Raw genomic sequence first — 15,519 nt, 5'->3', positions numbered from 1 at the left:
ACACCAAATATCAGTAAAAAAAGGACTCCAAAACCTAAAATAAAATTGTCGGAGGAGAAGCGTAAACTTGCCAATATGCCATTTACCACACGGAGTGGCAAGGAACGGCTGAGGCCCTGGCCTATGTTCATGGCTAGTGGTTCAGCTTCACATGAGGATGGAGGCACTCAGCCTCTCGCTAGAAAAATGAAAAGACTCAAGCTGGCAAAAGCAGTAGCACCGCAAAGAACTGTGCGTTCTTCGAAATCCCAAATCCACAAGGAGAGTCCAATTGTGTCGGTTGCGATGCCTGACCTTCCCAACACTGGACGTGAAGAGCATGCGCCTTCCACCATTTGCACGCCCCCTGCAAGTGCTGGAAGGAGCACCCGCAGTCCAGTTCCTGATAGTCAGATTGAAGTTGTCAGTGTTGAAGTACACCAGGATGAGGAGGATATGGGTGTTGCTGGCGCTGGGGAGGAAATTGACCAGGAGGATTCTGATGGTGAGGTGGTTTGTTTAAGTCAGGCACCCGGGGAGACACCTGTTGTCCGTGGGAGGAATATGGCCGTTGACATGCCTGGCGAAAATACCAAAAAAATCAGCTCTTCGGTGTGGAAGTATTTCACCAGAAATGCGGACAACATTTGTCAAGCCGTGTGTTCCCTTTGTCAAGCTGTAATAAGTAGGGGTAAGGACGTTAACCACCTCGGAACATCCTCCCTTATACGTCACCTGCAGCGCATTCATAATAAGTCAGTGACAAGTTCAAATACTTTGGGCGACAGCGGAAGCAGTCCACTGACCAGTAAATCCCTTCCTCTTGTAACCAAGCTCACGCAAACCACCCCACCAACTCCCTCAGTGTCAATTTCCTCCTTCCCCAGGAATGCCAATAGTCCTGCAGGCCATGTCACTGGCAATTCTGACGAGTCCTCTCCTGCCTGGGATTCCTCCGATGCATCCTTGCGTGTAACGCCTACTGCTGCTGGCGCTGCTGTTGTTGCTGCTGGGAGTCGATGGTCATCCCAGAGGGGAAGTCGTAAGCCCACTTGTACTACTTCCAGTAAGCAACTGACTGTCCAACAGTCCTTTGCGAGGAAGATGAAATATCACAGCAGTCATCCTGCTGCAAAGCGGATAACTGAGGCCTTGACAACTATGTTGGTGTTAGACGTGCGTCCGGTATCCGCCGTTAGTTCACAGGGAACTAGACAATTTATTGAGGCAGTGTGCCCCCGTTACCAAATACCATCTAGGTTCCACTTCTCTAGGCAGGCGATACCGAGAATGTACACGGACGTCAGAAAAAGACTCACCAGTGTCCTAAAAAATGCAGTTGTACCCAATGTCCACTTAACCACGGACATGTGGACAAGTGGAGCAGGGCAGGGTCAGGACTATATGACTGTGACAGCCCACTGGGTAGATGTATGGACTCCCGCCGCAAGAACAGCAGCGGCGGCACCAGTAGCAGCATCTCGCAAACGCCAACTCTTTCCTAGGCAGGCTACGCTTTGTATCACCGCTTTCCAGAATACGCACACAGCTGAAAACCTCTTACGGCAACTGAGGAAGATCATCGCGGAATGGCTTACCCCAATTGGACTCTCCTGTGGATTTGTGGCATCGGACAACGCCAGCAATATTGTGTGTGCATTAAATATGGGCAAATTCCAGCACGTCCCATGTTTTGCACATACCTTGAATTTGGTGGTGCAGAATTTTTTTAAAAACGACAGGGGCGTGCAAGAGATGCTGTCGGTGGCCAGAAGAATTGCGGGACACTTTCGGCGTACAGGCACCACGTACAGAAGACTGGAGCACCACCAAAAACTACTGAACCTGCCCTGCCATCATCTGAAGCAAGAAGTGGTAACGAGGTGGAATTCAACCCTCTATATGCTTCAGAGGTTGGAGGAGCAGCAAAAGGCCATTCAAGCCTATACAATTGAGCACGATATAGGAGGTGGAATGCACCTGTCTCAAGTGCAGTGGAGAATGATTTCAACGTTGTGCAAGGTTCTGATGCCCTTTGAACTTGCCACACGTGAAGTCAGTTCAGACACTGCCAGCCTGAGTCAGGTCATTCCCCTCATCAGGCTTTTGCAGAAGAAGCTGGAGACATTGAAGGAGGAGCTAACACGGAGCGATTCCGCTAGGCATGTGGGACTTGTGGATGGAGCCCTTAATTCGCTTAACAAGGATTCACGGGTGGTCAATCTGTTGAAATCAGAGCACTACATTTTGGCCACCGTGCTCGTTCCTAGATTTAAAACCTACCTTGGATCTCTCTTTCCGGCAGACACAAGTCTGCTGGGGTTGAAAGACCTGCTGGTGAGAAAATTGTCAAGTCAAGCGGAACGCTACCTGTCAACATCTCCTCCTTCACATTCTCCCGCAACTGGGGGTGCGAGGAAAAGGCTCAGAATTCCGAGCCCACCCGCTGGCGGTGATGCAGGGCAGTCTGGAGCGACTGCTGATGCTGACATCTGGTCCGGACTGAAGGACCTGACAACGATTACGGACATGTCGTCTACTGTCACTGCATATGATTCTCTCAACATTGAAAGAATGGTGGAGGATTATATGAGTGACCGCATCCAAGTAGGCACGTCACACAGTCCGTACTTAAACTGGCAGGAAAAAGAGGCAATTTGGAGGCCCTTGCACAAACTGGCTTTATTCTACCTAAGTTGCCCTCCCACAAGTGTGTACTCCGAAAGAGTGTTTAGTGCCGCCGCTCACCTTGTCAGCAATCGGCGTACGAGGTTACATCCAGAAAATGTGGAGAAGATGATGTTCATTAAAATGAATTATAATCAATTCCTCCGCGGAGACATTGACCAGCAGCAATTGCCTCCACAAAGTACACAGGGAGCTGAGATGGTGGATTCCAGTGGGGACGAATTGATAATCTGTGAGGAGGGGGATGTACACGGTGATATATCGGAGGATGATGATGAGGTGGACATCTTGCCTCTGTAGAGCCAGTTTGTGCAAGGAGAGATTAATTGCTTCTTTTTTGGGGGGGGGTCCAAACCAACCCGTCATATCAGTCACAGTCGTGTGGCAGACCCTGTCACTGAAATGATGGGTTGGTTAAAGTGTGCATGTCCTGTTTTGTTTATACAACATAAGGGTGGGTGGGAGGGCCCAAGGACAATTCCATCTTGCACCTCTTTTTTCTTTTATTTTTCTTTGCGTCATGTGCTGTTTGGGGAGGGTTTTTTGGAAGGGACATCCTGCGTGACACTGCAGTGCCACTCCTAGATGGGCCCGGTGTTTGTGTCGGCCACTAGGGTCGCTTATCTTACTCACACAGTCAGCTACCTCATTGCGCCTCTTTTTTCTTTGCGTCATGTGCTGTTTGGGGAGGGTTTTTTGGAAGGGCCATCCTGCGTGACACTGCAGTGCCACTCCTAGATGGGCCCGGTGTTTGTGTCGGCCACTAGGGTCGCTTATCTTACTCACACAGTCAGCTACCTCATTGCGCCTCTTTTTTTCTTTGCGTCATGTGCTGTTTGGGGAGGGTTTTTTGGAAGGGCCATCCTGCGTGACACTGCAGTGCCACTCCTAGATGGGCCCGGTGTTTGTGTCGGCCACTAGGGTCGCTTATCTTACTCACACAGTCAGCTACCTCATTGCGCCTCTTTTTTTCTTTGCGTCATGTGCTGTTTGGGGAGGGTTTTTTGGAAGGGCCATCCTGCGTGACACTGCAGTGCCACTCCTAGATGGGCCCGGTGTTTGTGTCGGCCACTAGGGTCGCTTATCTTACTCACAGTCAGCTACCTCATTGCGCCTCTTTTTTTCTTTGCGTCATGTGCTGTTTGGGGAGGGTTTTTTGGAAGGGCCATCCTGCGTGACACTGCAGTGCCACTCCTAGATGGGCCCGGTGTTTGTGTCGGCCACTAGGGTCGCTTATCTTACTCACACAGTCAGCTACCTCATTGCGCCTCTTTTTTTCTTTGCGTCATGTGCTGTTTGGGGAGGGTTTTTTGGAAGGGACATCCTGCGTGACACTGCAGTGCCACTCCTAGATGGGCCCGGTGTTTGTGTCGGCCACTAGGGTCGCTTATCTTACTCACACAGTCAGCTACCTCATTGCGCCTCTTTTTTTCTTTGCGTCATGTGTTGTTTGGGGAGGGTTTTTTGGAAGGGACATCCTGCGTGACACTGCAGTGCCACTCCTAGATGGACCCGGTGTTTGTGTCGGCCACTAGGGTCGCTTATCTTACTCACACAGTCAGCTACCTCATTGCGCCTCTTTTTTTCTTTGCGTCATGTGCTGTTTGGGGAGGGTTTTTTGGAAGGGACATCCTGCGTGACACTGCAGTGCCACTCCTAGATGGGCCCGGTGTTTGTGTCGGCCACTAGGGTCGCTTATCTTACTCACACAGCTACCTCATTGCGCCTCTTTTTTTCTTTGCGTCATGTGCTGTTTGGGGAGGGTTTTTTGGAAGGGCCATCCTGCGTGACACTGCAGTGCCACTCCTAGATGGGCCCGGTGTTTGTGTCGGCCACTAGGGTCGCTTATCTTACTCACACAGTCAGCTACCTCATTGCGCCTCTTTTTTCTTTGCGTCATGTGCTGTTTGGGGAGGGTTTTTTGGAAGGGCCATCCTGCGTGACACTGCAGTGCCACTCCTAGATGGGCCCGGTGTTTGTGTCGGCCACTAGGGTCGCTTATCTTACTCACACAGTCAGCTACCTCATTGCGCCTCTTTTTTTCTTTGCGTCATGTGCTGTTTGGGGAGGGTTTTTTGGAAGGGCCATCCTGCGTGACACTGCAGTGCCACTCCTAGATGGGCCCGGTGTTTGTGTCGGCCACTAGGGTCGCTTATCTTACTCACACAGTCAGCTACCTCATTGCGCCTCTTTTTTTCTTTGCGTCATGTGCTGTTTGGGGAGGGTTTTTTGGAAGGGCCATCCTGCGTGACACTGCAGTGCCACTCCTAGATGGGCCCGGTGTTTGTGTCGGCCACTAGGGTCGCTTATCTTACTCACACAGTCAGCTACCTCATTGCGCCTCTTTTTTTCTTTGCGTCATGTGCTGTTTGGGGAGGGTTTTTTGGAAGGGCCATCCTGCGTGACACTGCAGTGCCACTCCTAGATGGGCCCGGTGTTTGTGTCGGCCACTAGGGTCGCTTATCTTACTCACACAGTCAGCTACCTCATTGCGCCTCTTTTTTTCTTTGCGTCATGTGCTGTTTGGGGAGGGTTTTTTGGAAGGGACATCCTGCGTGACACTGCAGTGCCACTCCTAGATGGGCCCGGTGTTTGTGTCGGCCACTAGGGTCGCTTATCTTACTCACACAGTCAGCTACCTCATTGCGCCTCTTTTTTTCTTTGCGTCATGTGTTGTTTGGGGAGGGTTTTTTGGAAGGGCCATCCTGCGTGACACTGCAGTGCCACTCCTAGATGGGCCCGGTGTTTGTGTCGGCCACTAGGGTCGCTTATCTTACTCACACAGCTACCTCATTGCGCCTCTTTTTTTCTTTGCGTCATGTGCTGTTTGGGGAGGGTTTTTTGGAAGGGCCATCCTGCGTGACACTGCAGTGCCACTCCTAGATGGGCCCGGTGTTTGTGTCGGCCACTAGGGTCGCTTATCTTACTCACACAGTCAGCTACCTCATTGCGCCTCTTTTTTTCTTTGCGTCATGTGCTGTTTGGGGAGGGTTTTTTGGAAGGGCCATCCTGCGTGACACTGCAGTGCCACTCCTAGATGGGCCCGGTGTTTGTGTCGGCCACTAGGGTCGCTTATCTTACTCACACAGTCAGCTACCTCATTGCGCCTCTTTTTTTCTTTGCGTCATGTGCTGTTTGGGGAGGGTTTTTTGGAAGGGACATCCTGCGTGACACTGCAGTGCCACTCCTAGATGGGCCCGGTGTTTGTGTCGGCCACTAGGGTCGCTTATCTTACTCACACAGTCAGCTACCTCATTGCGCCTCTTTTTTTCTTTGCGTCATGTGCTGTTTGGGGAGGGTTTTTTGGAAGGGCCATCCTGCGTGACACTGCAGTGCCACTCCTAGATGGGCCCGGTGTTTGTGTCGGCCACTAGGGTCGCTTATCTTACTCACACAGTCAGCTACCTCATTGCGCCTCTTTTTTTCTTTGCGTCATGTGCTGTTTGGGGAGGGTTTTTTGGAAGGGACATCCTGCGTGACACTGCAGTGCCACTCCTAGATGGGCCCGGTGTTTGTGTCGGCCACTAGGGTCGCTTATCTTACTCACACAGCGACCTCGGTGCAAATTTTAGGACTAAAAATAATATTGTGAGGTGTGAGGTATTCAGAATAGACTGAAAATGAGTGGAAATTATGGTTTTTGAGGTTAATAATACTTTGGGATCAAAATGACCCCCAAATTCTATGATTTAAGCTGTTTTTTAGGGTTTTTTGAAAAAAACACCCGAATCCAAAACACACCCGAATCCGACAAAAAAAATTCGGTGAGGTTTTGCCAAAACGTGGTCGAACCCAAAACACGGCCGCGGAACCGAACCCAAAACCAAAACCCAAAACCCGAAAAATTTCCGGCGCTCATCTCTAATCCTTTGTGAAGGTTTAGTACGATCGATCACTGGCTGATTCCACATTCTGCTGACAAACATTGTGTGCTGTGTTGTGGGCTCTTCACGAAGGATGCCAAAACTATTGTTGAGGTTGTCTCATCAGTAGCACTTTTTAGATGACCACTCCGTGACTTGTCAGCCACAGTCCCAGTTTCTTGGAATTTGGAAATTATGCACCTGACAGTGTGATGTGAAATTGGAGGTATTTCTGGGTGCCGGTTGTTAAAATCTGCAGCTATGACATGGAAACTTCGTTCTCCAGACATCAAAATAACCTCAATTCTCTCCTCTTTTGTCAAAGCCATCTTCAGTTACCTGCAACAAAATAAAAGGGTTGGATCTTTTGAACCATAACTACTATTTCAAATCTGTTTGTAGCAATAAAATTTTCAGCAAATTCTGATGTTGTTTGACATTTTACACGACCCCTTTTCCATTTGAAAAAACTGACTTAGATTCAAGTTGGCCAATTTCAAGATGGCGCCCATGTTCGGTACATACCCTAAAAGACAGCCCAAGTCACCCAGACCTTACTGGAGTATTCAGTTTTCCCATTTCCTGCACAGGTTTTGAAACAAAATGGTGTACTGCGACTTTTGAATCACCCTGTATCAGTGGCAGAACTACCGCCAGTGCAAGCTGTGCACTGGGGCCCGCCACTGTCCAGGGGCCCAAAGCCAGTGCGGCATTTAATGAGCCTAACTGACTCATTACATGGCGCTGTCCACCACCCACCGAGGAGAGGAGCACTGCGCCATGGTGGGGGGGGGGGGAGGGAAGAGGAGGAGGGAGGTGGAGGAGGGAACCACAGCAGCGTAGTGTAATTGGTGGAGGCACCGCTGCTGCTGTTCCTCTCCTTCACCATAGGCTGCCCGCCGCTGTGAATGCTGGGAAGCGCATTCCAGCATTTACAGCGGCGGAGGACAGCCTATGGTGAAGGAGAAAGACAGCAGCAGCAACGCCTCCAATAATTACACTGCGCTGCTCCCTCCTCCTTCTTCTCCCCTGCCTAGAATCATCATGATCTGCCAGAAGCTGCACGAGGAGCCAGTAAGTATAATCTATTCTTTCTTTCTGTCTATCTATCTATCTATCTATCTATGCTGTCTGTCTGCCACAATGTGTAAAAAGGGGACGCTGTCTGCCATAATGTGTAAAAAGGGGATGCTGTCTGCCGTAATGTGTAAAAAGGGGACGCTGTCTGCCGTAATGTGTAAAAAGGGGGACGCTGTCTGCTGTAATGTGTAGAAAGGGGGACTGTCTGCCGTAATGTGTAAAAAGGGGGACGCTGTCTGCCGTAATGTGTAAAAAGGGGATGCTGTCTGCCGTAATGTGTAAAAAGGGGACGCTGTCTGTCGTAATGTGTAAAAAGGGGGACGCTGTCTGCCGTTATGTGTAAAAAGGGGACGCTGTCTGCCGTTATGTGTAAAAAGGGGACGCTGTCTGCATCCCCTTTTTACACAAGGGGACGCTGTCTGCCATAATGTGTAAAGAGGGGACGCTGTCTGCCGTAATGTGTAAAAAGGGGACGCTGTCTGCCCTAATGTGTAAAAAAGGGGACGCTGTCTGCCGTAATGTGTAAAAAGGGGGATTGGCTGCCGTAATGTGTAAAAAGGGGAATCTGTCCGCCGTAATGTGTAAAAGGAGCTCTACCTGGTGTAGTGGTGCTACTGTGTGGCGTAATTTGAATAATGGAGACTACTGTGCACCGTTATATGAATTGGTATTATTTTGTGGCCACGCCCCTATATTTTTTGCTAATTTTGCGATGAGATTTAAAAAGGGCTAATTCAGTAGGATCGCAAAAAGTACAAATTTGCAAAAACTGCGAGCAATCGCAAAATTGCGAAAGCGTGCCCAAACGTAAAATCTGCAACAATAATTTAACGTTACAAAAAAAAGAACTTGTCAAATTTGCAAATTTTACGATTAGATTTAAAAATCCGCATTTTTTGCGAGAAAACGTACACTTAGTTGCATTTTTTGTGTAAAGGTTTCTGATGTCACAATTTAACATCAGCCACACATAACATTGAGCCAACCATGCCTACTGACAGGATTGTCGAACAACAAGACGAGCTACTTACGCTGTTGAATCAAAAAACGCAGGCGGAAGAAAAAAAATTTTTTTTTTAATGTTGAAAGTTTTCATACATGACATATTAATGTTTCTTTGTTATTATTAACATTTCTTATGTTATTGTTTAATGTGAAAATATAAAAAAATTGTGGTGATGTTATTGAACATATGTTTCTTTGTCAAGGGGTAAAAAAACAAAAACCTTACACATGTACAGTATGTGGGTATGATTTTTTAAGATAATAATTGCTTGTTGCTTTAAATCATAAAAAAACTCAGCTTTTAAACAAAAAGCCATTAACCAAACAAAAAAAAAGAAAAGAAAAAAAGATCTTGCTTGTAAATGTTATTATACATGTTTATAGGAAAACAAGTGCATACCTCCCAACTGTCCCGATTTTCGCTGTCCCACCCGCGGGCCGCAGTGTCCCGCGGTGGGGGGGGGGGGGGGGGCAGTTGGGAGGCTGCCCTGCTTAGCAGAGCAGCGGTGAATAGACACATGCGCACAGCGTCTATTCACTTGAGTCAAAGGGAGAGGGTGCATGCCAGCGGCTCACAGAGCGCTGGGCATGCCCCCTTAGTGACGAAAACGGGGCGTGGCTCGCGATCGCGGGTCCATCCATGAAGCCACGCCCCCTTTCCTTATGTCACGCCCTAAAGCCAAGAAGTTGGGAGGTATGCAAGTGTGTTCTTGACAAACCTGCATTGTTATTAACTTAAAGAATTAATACATGTGCTAATTAGTTTAAAGCTCCCTTAAATGTTGTTGAGTATCACTGCAGCTGAAGCGTGAGCTGCTTGAGCTGGGTGTAATAATGAAGCAATGATTGCTGTATACATCCAACATTCTACAACTGAGGTCAGCTCAGGGCCGTCTTTTCATATGGGCTCAATGGGCTCTTGCCCAAGGGCCCCAGGAGTATAAGGGTCCTAGGCTGATAGTCCTCTCTTTCCAGGGGTACCAGATTTTTGAAAATCGGCCCTGGGGAACCGGAGATATCCGACTTGAAAGCAGTGGTCCCAATCCAAGCCTGTTAATTGCTCTTCTCAGCCAGATATCTTGGGTTCTGTCTGGCTTAGAGATTTTATGAGGTTATAAACAAAAAGCTGGGACTCTCCCCTTTCGGAGAACATTGGCAGCTTGTCTCTACTATGCCCAGAACCAGAGATATCAGCCTTCCAGCAGCTGGTCCCTGCTCCAGCTCCACACACCTAATATGCAGTTTTAGATTTTCGTTGGTGAATTGCTCTGGCTCCTGAACTCTGATCCCTAAGTCTTCAGAACCTTCTGAAAGGTGAAACTCTCTAGTTTTTTTTATCCCATTTAAAGCTAAAAAATATATTTTCAGGAACTTGAGATATCTGCAGTTAAGCAAGCTGCCCTCCCACCAGAAAATGATAAATATTAAGCCCACTCCACTATCCACCCCTCCCCTACGTATTAAACACCCCCTACCACCCTGGAAGTCATGTACAAGGGCTTCTTCATTCAGCCCAATGCCCCCTTCTACAGTTTAGCCCCATCTGTGCAGTAAAGCAGAAATTACTGCTCCAGGTCCTACATGCTGAGCGGTAGATAGAACACCCCCTACCGCCCACGGGACATCAAAGCTGCCACTGATAGCACCCCCACCTCTACTGCTGGAGGATGGGTAGGGGGCCCAGTGGATTGCTGTGCCCAGGGGCCTACACTGCTGTTAAGACGGCCCTGGGTCAGCTTGTGCAGATTTTAAGATAGACCTGTAGTCACTCAGAAAGTGTACACCATAAATGTGCGTTGAGTTGCAAAAAATGCGTATGATCCGCCTAAAATCTGCATACGCCCACAACACGCCCCTGCTCATAGTTTTTGCGAGTCCAGCCCTTTAGTACGCCCCCTACACGCCTAGTTTTCGTAGTGCATACGCAGTTTTTGCTATGTCTCAGAAGTTGTATTTTTTGTCTCAGAAATTGTTTTTTTTGTCTCAGATTTTACGTATTTTCGCAATTTTTGTGATTTTTGTAGTTTTGCGTTCCTTCTTGAATTAGCCCCATGATTATACATTTTTTATACTACAATTTTAATATTATAAAAAATATCTCTACACAATTCCCCTTCATATATTTTTTATACTACAATTTTAATATTATAAAAAATATCTCTACAAAATTCCCCTTCCTTATTTGTTTCCTGTTGTTTGACTCTTCTAGAGATCAGCGCCCCCTTTTGTTGGGTAGCAGTATCTGTGTGTTATAGATTGTGGGTTTCTTCATTCTCTGTATTTTTCAAACACAGCCTGTGAAATGACAGGAGCCGATTGGTCGGCACTTTGGGAAAATTTGGTGTTTTTTGCAATAAAAAGTAATTTAAAAGCATTTTTTGTGGCTTTATCACATTTTGTTTCTCATGCATATTATATATTTTATTGCAAATTTATCACAATAATGTGTTGCGTAATTTGTCTACTTTTGTAATAACGCAGAACACTGGTGGTCATTCCGAGTTGTTCGCTCTGTAATTTTCTTCGCATCGCAGCGATTTTCCGCTAATTGCGCATGCGCAATGTTCGCACTGCGACTGCGCCAAGTAAATTTGCTATGCAGTTAGGAATTTTACTCACGGCATTACCAGGTTTTTTCTTCGTTCTGGTGATCGTAATGTGATTGACAGGAAGTGGGTGTTTCTGGGCGGAAACTGGCCGTTTTATGGGTGTGTGTGAAAAAACGCTGCAGTTTCTGGGAAAAACGCGGGAGTGTCTGAAGAAACGGGGGAGTGTCTGGGCGAACGCTGGGAGTGTTTGTGACGTCAAACCAGGAACGAAACTGACTGAACTGATCGCAGTTGCCGAGTAAGTCTGGAGCTACTCAGAAACTGCTAAGAAGTGTCTATTCGCAATTCTGCTAATCTTTCGTTCGCAATTTTACTATGCTAAGATTCACTCCCAGTAAGCGGCGGCTTAGCGTGTGCAAAGCTGCTAAAAGCAGCTTGCGAGCGAACAACTCGGAATGAGGGCCACTACCAGAACCATATAAATGTATTGCAAGTGCGATTATTTTCAAATGTAGCAAATTTTTACTCCTGATTTTGTTTCTGCCTCATGGATACTATAAATATCAGCATTATTAATTTGATACAGAACAGAAGTAGCTTTTTCTGGAACCCTTTTCTATAATGTTAATGTTATTATTATAAAATATATATATCTAATATAATATAATATTGAACATGAACGTTTTGTAGTATTTTAATTATTTTTGGGTGATAGATATATATATATATATATATATATATATATATTGGGGTATATGCAATTCCGGGTGAATTGCGGCAATTTTTCGCCGTTTTTTAATTTGACACAATTCGACCGTTGAATTCCGGCAGGTGGGTGCCGGAATTCGACATATTCAATAAAAAACGGATTCGACAGTCCCGCTGTTGAAAAACGGCCGATTTGACGGATTTTGATTAGATTTTTAAAAATGTTTAAAAAAAGACGGTAAAAAACCCGAATTTTTTTCGCGTGGGGTCGCCCCTCCTAAGCATAACCAGCCTCGGGCTCTTTGAGCCGGTCCTGGTTGCCAAAATACGGGGGGAAAAATGACAGGGGATCCCCCGTATTTTAACAACCAGCACCGGGCTCTGCGCCTGGTCCTGGTGCAAAAAATACGGGGGACAAAAGAGTAGGGGTCCCCCGTATTTTTTGGACCAACACCGGGCTCCACTAGCTGGACAGATAATGCCACAGCCGGGGGTCACTTTTATACAGCGCCCTGCGGCCGTGGCATTAAATATCCAACTAGTCACCCCTGGCCGGGGTACCCTGGAGGAGTGGGGACCCCTTCAATCAAGGGGTCCCCCCCCAGCCATCAAAGGGCCAGGGGTGAAGCCCGAGGCTGTCCCCCGTGAAAATACAACTTTATTTCACACATGCCGACACATACATACTAACCTATGTTGACACGCCGACTCAATCAAGGGGTCCCCCCCCAGCCATCAAAGGGCCAGGGGTGAAGCCCGAGGCTGTCCCCCGTGAAAATACAACTTTATTTCACACATGCCGACACATACATACTAACCTATGTTGACACGCCGACTCAATCAAGGGGTCCCCCCCATCCACCCAAGGGCCAGGGGTGAAGCCCGAGGCTGTCCCCCCCATCCAAGGGCTGCGGATGGGGGGCTGAAAGCCTTGTTGAAAATGGAAGAATATTGTTTTTTGCAGAAGAACTACAAGTCCCAGCAAGCCTCCCCCGCAAGCCGGTACTTGGAGAACCACAAGTACCAGCATGCGGGGGGGAAACGGGCCCGCTGGTACCTGTAGTTCTACTGCAAAAAAAATACCCAAATAAAAACAGGACACAGACACCTTGAAAGTATAACTTTATTACATACATTCCGACACACATACTTACCTATGTTGACACGCCGACTCTGGGCTCGTCTCCAATGTCGACGTCCGGGGTACCTGAAAATAAAATTATACTCACCTGATCCAGTGTCCGGTTCTTTTATTGTAATCCACGTACTTGGCAAAAAAAAAAAACGCATTAACCCGAACCAGACGGACTGAAAGGGGTCCCATGTTTACACATGGGACCCCTTTCCCCGAATGCAGAGACCCCCCGTGACTCCTGTCACAGAAAGGTCCCTTCAGCCAATCAGGAAGCGCCACTTCGTGGCACTCTCCTGATTGGCTTTGCGCGTCTGAGCTGGCAGACAGCGCATCGCACAGCTCCCTCCATTAGTTTCAATGGTGGGAACTTTGCGGTCAGCGTTGAGGTCACCCGCGGTCAGCGGCTGACCGCGGATAACCCCACCGCTGACCGCAAAGTTCCCAACATTGAAACTAATGGAGGGAGCTGTGCGATGCGCGTCTGTCAGCTCCGACGCGCATACAGCCAATCAGGAGAGTGCAACGACGTGGCGCTACCTGATTGGCTGAAGAGACTCTCTGTGACAGGAGTCACGGGGGGTCTCTGCATTCGGGGAAAGGGGTCCCATGTGTAAACATGGGACCCCTTTCAGTCCGTGTGGAGCGGGTATGCGTTTTTTTGTTTTGCCAAGTACGTGGATTACAAATATCACAGGACACTGGATTTAGGTGAGTATAATTTTATTTTCAGGTACCCCGGACGTCGACAGACGGAGACGAGCCCAGAGTCGGCTTGTCAACATAGGTAAGTATGTGTGTCGGAATGTATGTAATAAAGTTATACTTTCACGGTGTCTGTGTCCTGTTTTTATTTGTTTTTTTTTGCAGTAGAACTACAGGTACCAGCGGGCCCGTTTCCCCCCGCATGCTGGAACTTGTGGTTCTCCAAGTACCGGCTTGCGGGGGAGGCTTGCTGGGACTTGTAGTTCTTCTGCAAAAAACAATATTCTTCCATTTTCAACAAGGCTATCAGCCCCCCATCCGCAGCCCTTGGATGGGGGGGACAGCCTCGGGCTTCACCCCTGGCCCTTGGGTGGATGGGGGGGACCCCTTGATTGAAGGGGTCCCCACTCCTCCAGGGTACCCCGGCCAGGGGTGACTAGTTGGATATTTAATGCCACGGCCGCAGGGCGCTGTATAAAAGTGACCCCCGGCTGTGGCATTATCTGTCCAGCTAGTGGAGCCCGGTGCTGGTCCAAAAAATACGGGGGACCCCTACTCTTTTTGTCCCCCGTATTTTTTGCACCAGGACCAGGCGCAGAGCCCGGTTCTGGTTGTTAAAATACGGGGGATCCCCTGTCATTTTTCCCCCCGTATTTTGGCAACCAGGACCGGCTCAAAGAGCCCAAGGCTGGTTATGCTTAGGAGGGGGGACCCCACGCATATTTTTTTTCTGATTTTTTTTTACACCATTCCATTTAAAAAATAATAATAATAATAATAATAATAATAATAATAATATTTTTTAAAATATATAAATAATACTTGTGCCTCCTAAATAGACAAACCCTTCTAATATAAATAGATATGCTATTACCAAAAAAAAAACACAAAAAAAACATGTTTTTAAAAAATTTTATTAGATTCCACCAGCAAAGTGTGGCAGATTGAAAATGACGAATTTACTGTCTAAAATCACTGTTGTCGAATTTACAATCTTCAATTTAATATACTTTTGTCAAAATGCCGCATTTGTACCATTGCAGAAATGTCGAATTTGACAAATGTCGAAATTCAAAAAGTCGAATTTGGAATGGCCGTTTTTTTGGCGAAAAGTACTGTATTGCATTGTCGAATTTTTTGGGGGGGCGAAAATGTCCCGTTTTTCGACATTTTCGGGAATTCGACCGCAATTGCATATACCCCATAATCTGAATCTATCTATATCTATATATCTATCTATCTAGATCCGAAAAAGCCAAAAAGTTTGCTAAACGCAAATTTAATTACTACAGCATGTTGACATGTTCGTGTACAATATTTTATATATATATATATATATATAATGCAATAATTCCGGCACCCACAACAGTCAATGCAGCAGGCCCGGTGTATCCTCAATTTAACTCAGATAGGTATTGTGATAGAGGCGGCACTCACTGGACTAATAAAGAAATACACACTGTACTACCACTGTACAGTACCGACGTTTCGGAGTTTTAATCCTTCATCAGAGTACAAAATCTGATTACAAACACACTTACCTAAATAGATACCGGTCACCAGTGATGTGAAAGACCCGAAGTGCGGCTTCCCAGCAGCGTGCAGGCGCCATGACGTCATCGCGATTGCGCCCATCATCAGGCCCAGTACACACCCCCAGGTTGCCTAGGAAATAGTGCAACAAAGATCATAACAGTGTAGCAGACAAACTTTGCACAGAGATACGGAGTATCATAAACTTCAAATATAAATTTCTAAGTACAATACCATTAGTGGACTGTGGCGCATACTCAGTAATCCTCATTGTGAT

The 15,519-nt window shown here is 47.2% G+C and overlaps 1 long non-coding RNA gene across 1 annotated transcript in view; it reads right to left on the bottom strand.

Annotated features, from left to right (window-relative positions):
• Nucleotides 1-15,249: 15,249 nt before the first annotated feature.
• Nucleotides 15,250-15,519, bottom strand: part of LOC135050487 (uncharacterized) — an 81,886-nt gene continuing 81,616 nt past the window's right edge. The window contains exon 3 of the long non-coding RNA XR_010241621.1: nt 15,250-15,374. This is a non-coding gene — a long non-coding RNA (uncharacterized LOC135050487). The remainder of the gene's footprint in view (nt 15,375-15,519) is intronic.

The sequence above is a fragment of the Pseudophryne corroboree genome, chromosome 2, assembly GCF_028390025.1.
Source record: "Pseudophryne corroboree isolate aPseCor3 chromosome 2, aPseCor3.hap2, whole genome shotgun sequence".
Classification (NCBI taxonomy): domain Eukaryota; kingdom Metazoa; phylum Chordata; class Amphibia; order Anura; family Myobatrachidae; genus Pseudophryne; species Pseudophryne corroboree.
This window is presented reverse-complemented; position numbering and strand designations above follow the sequence as displayed.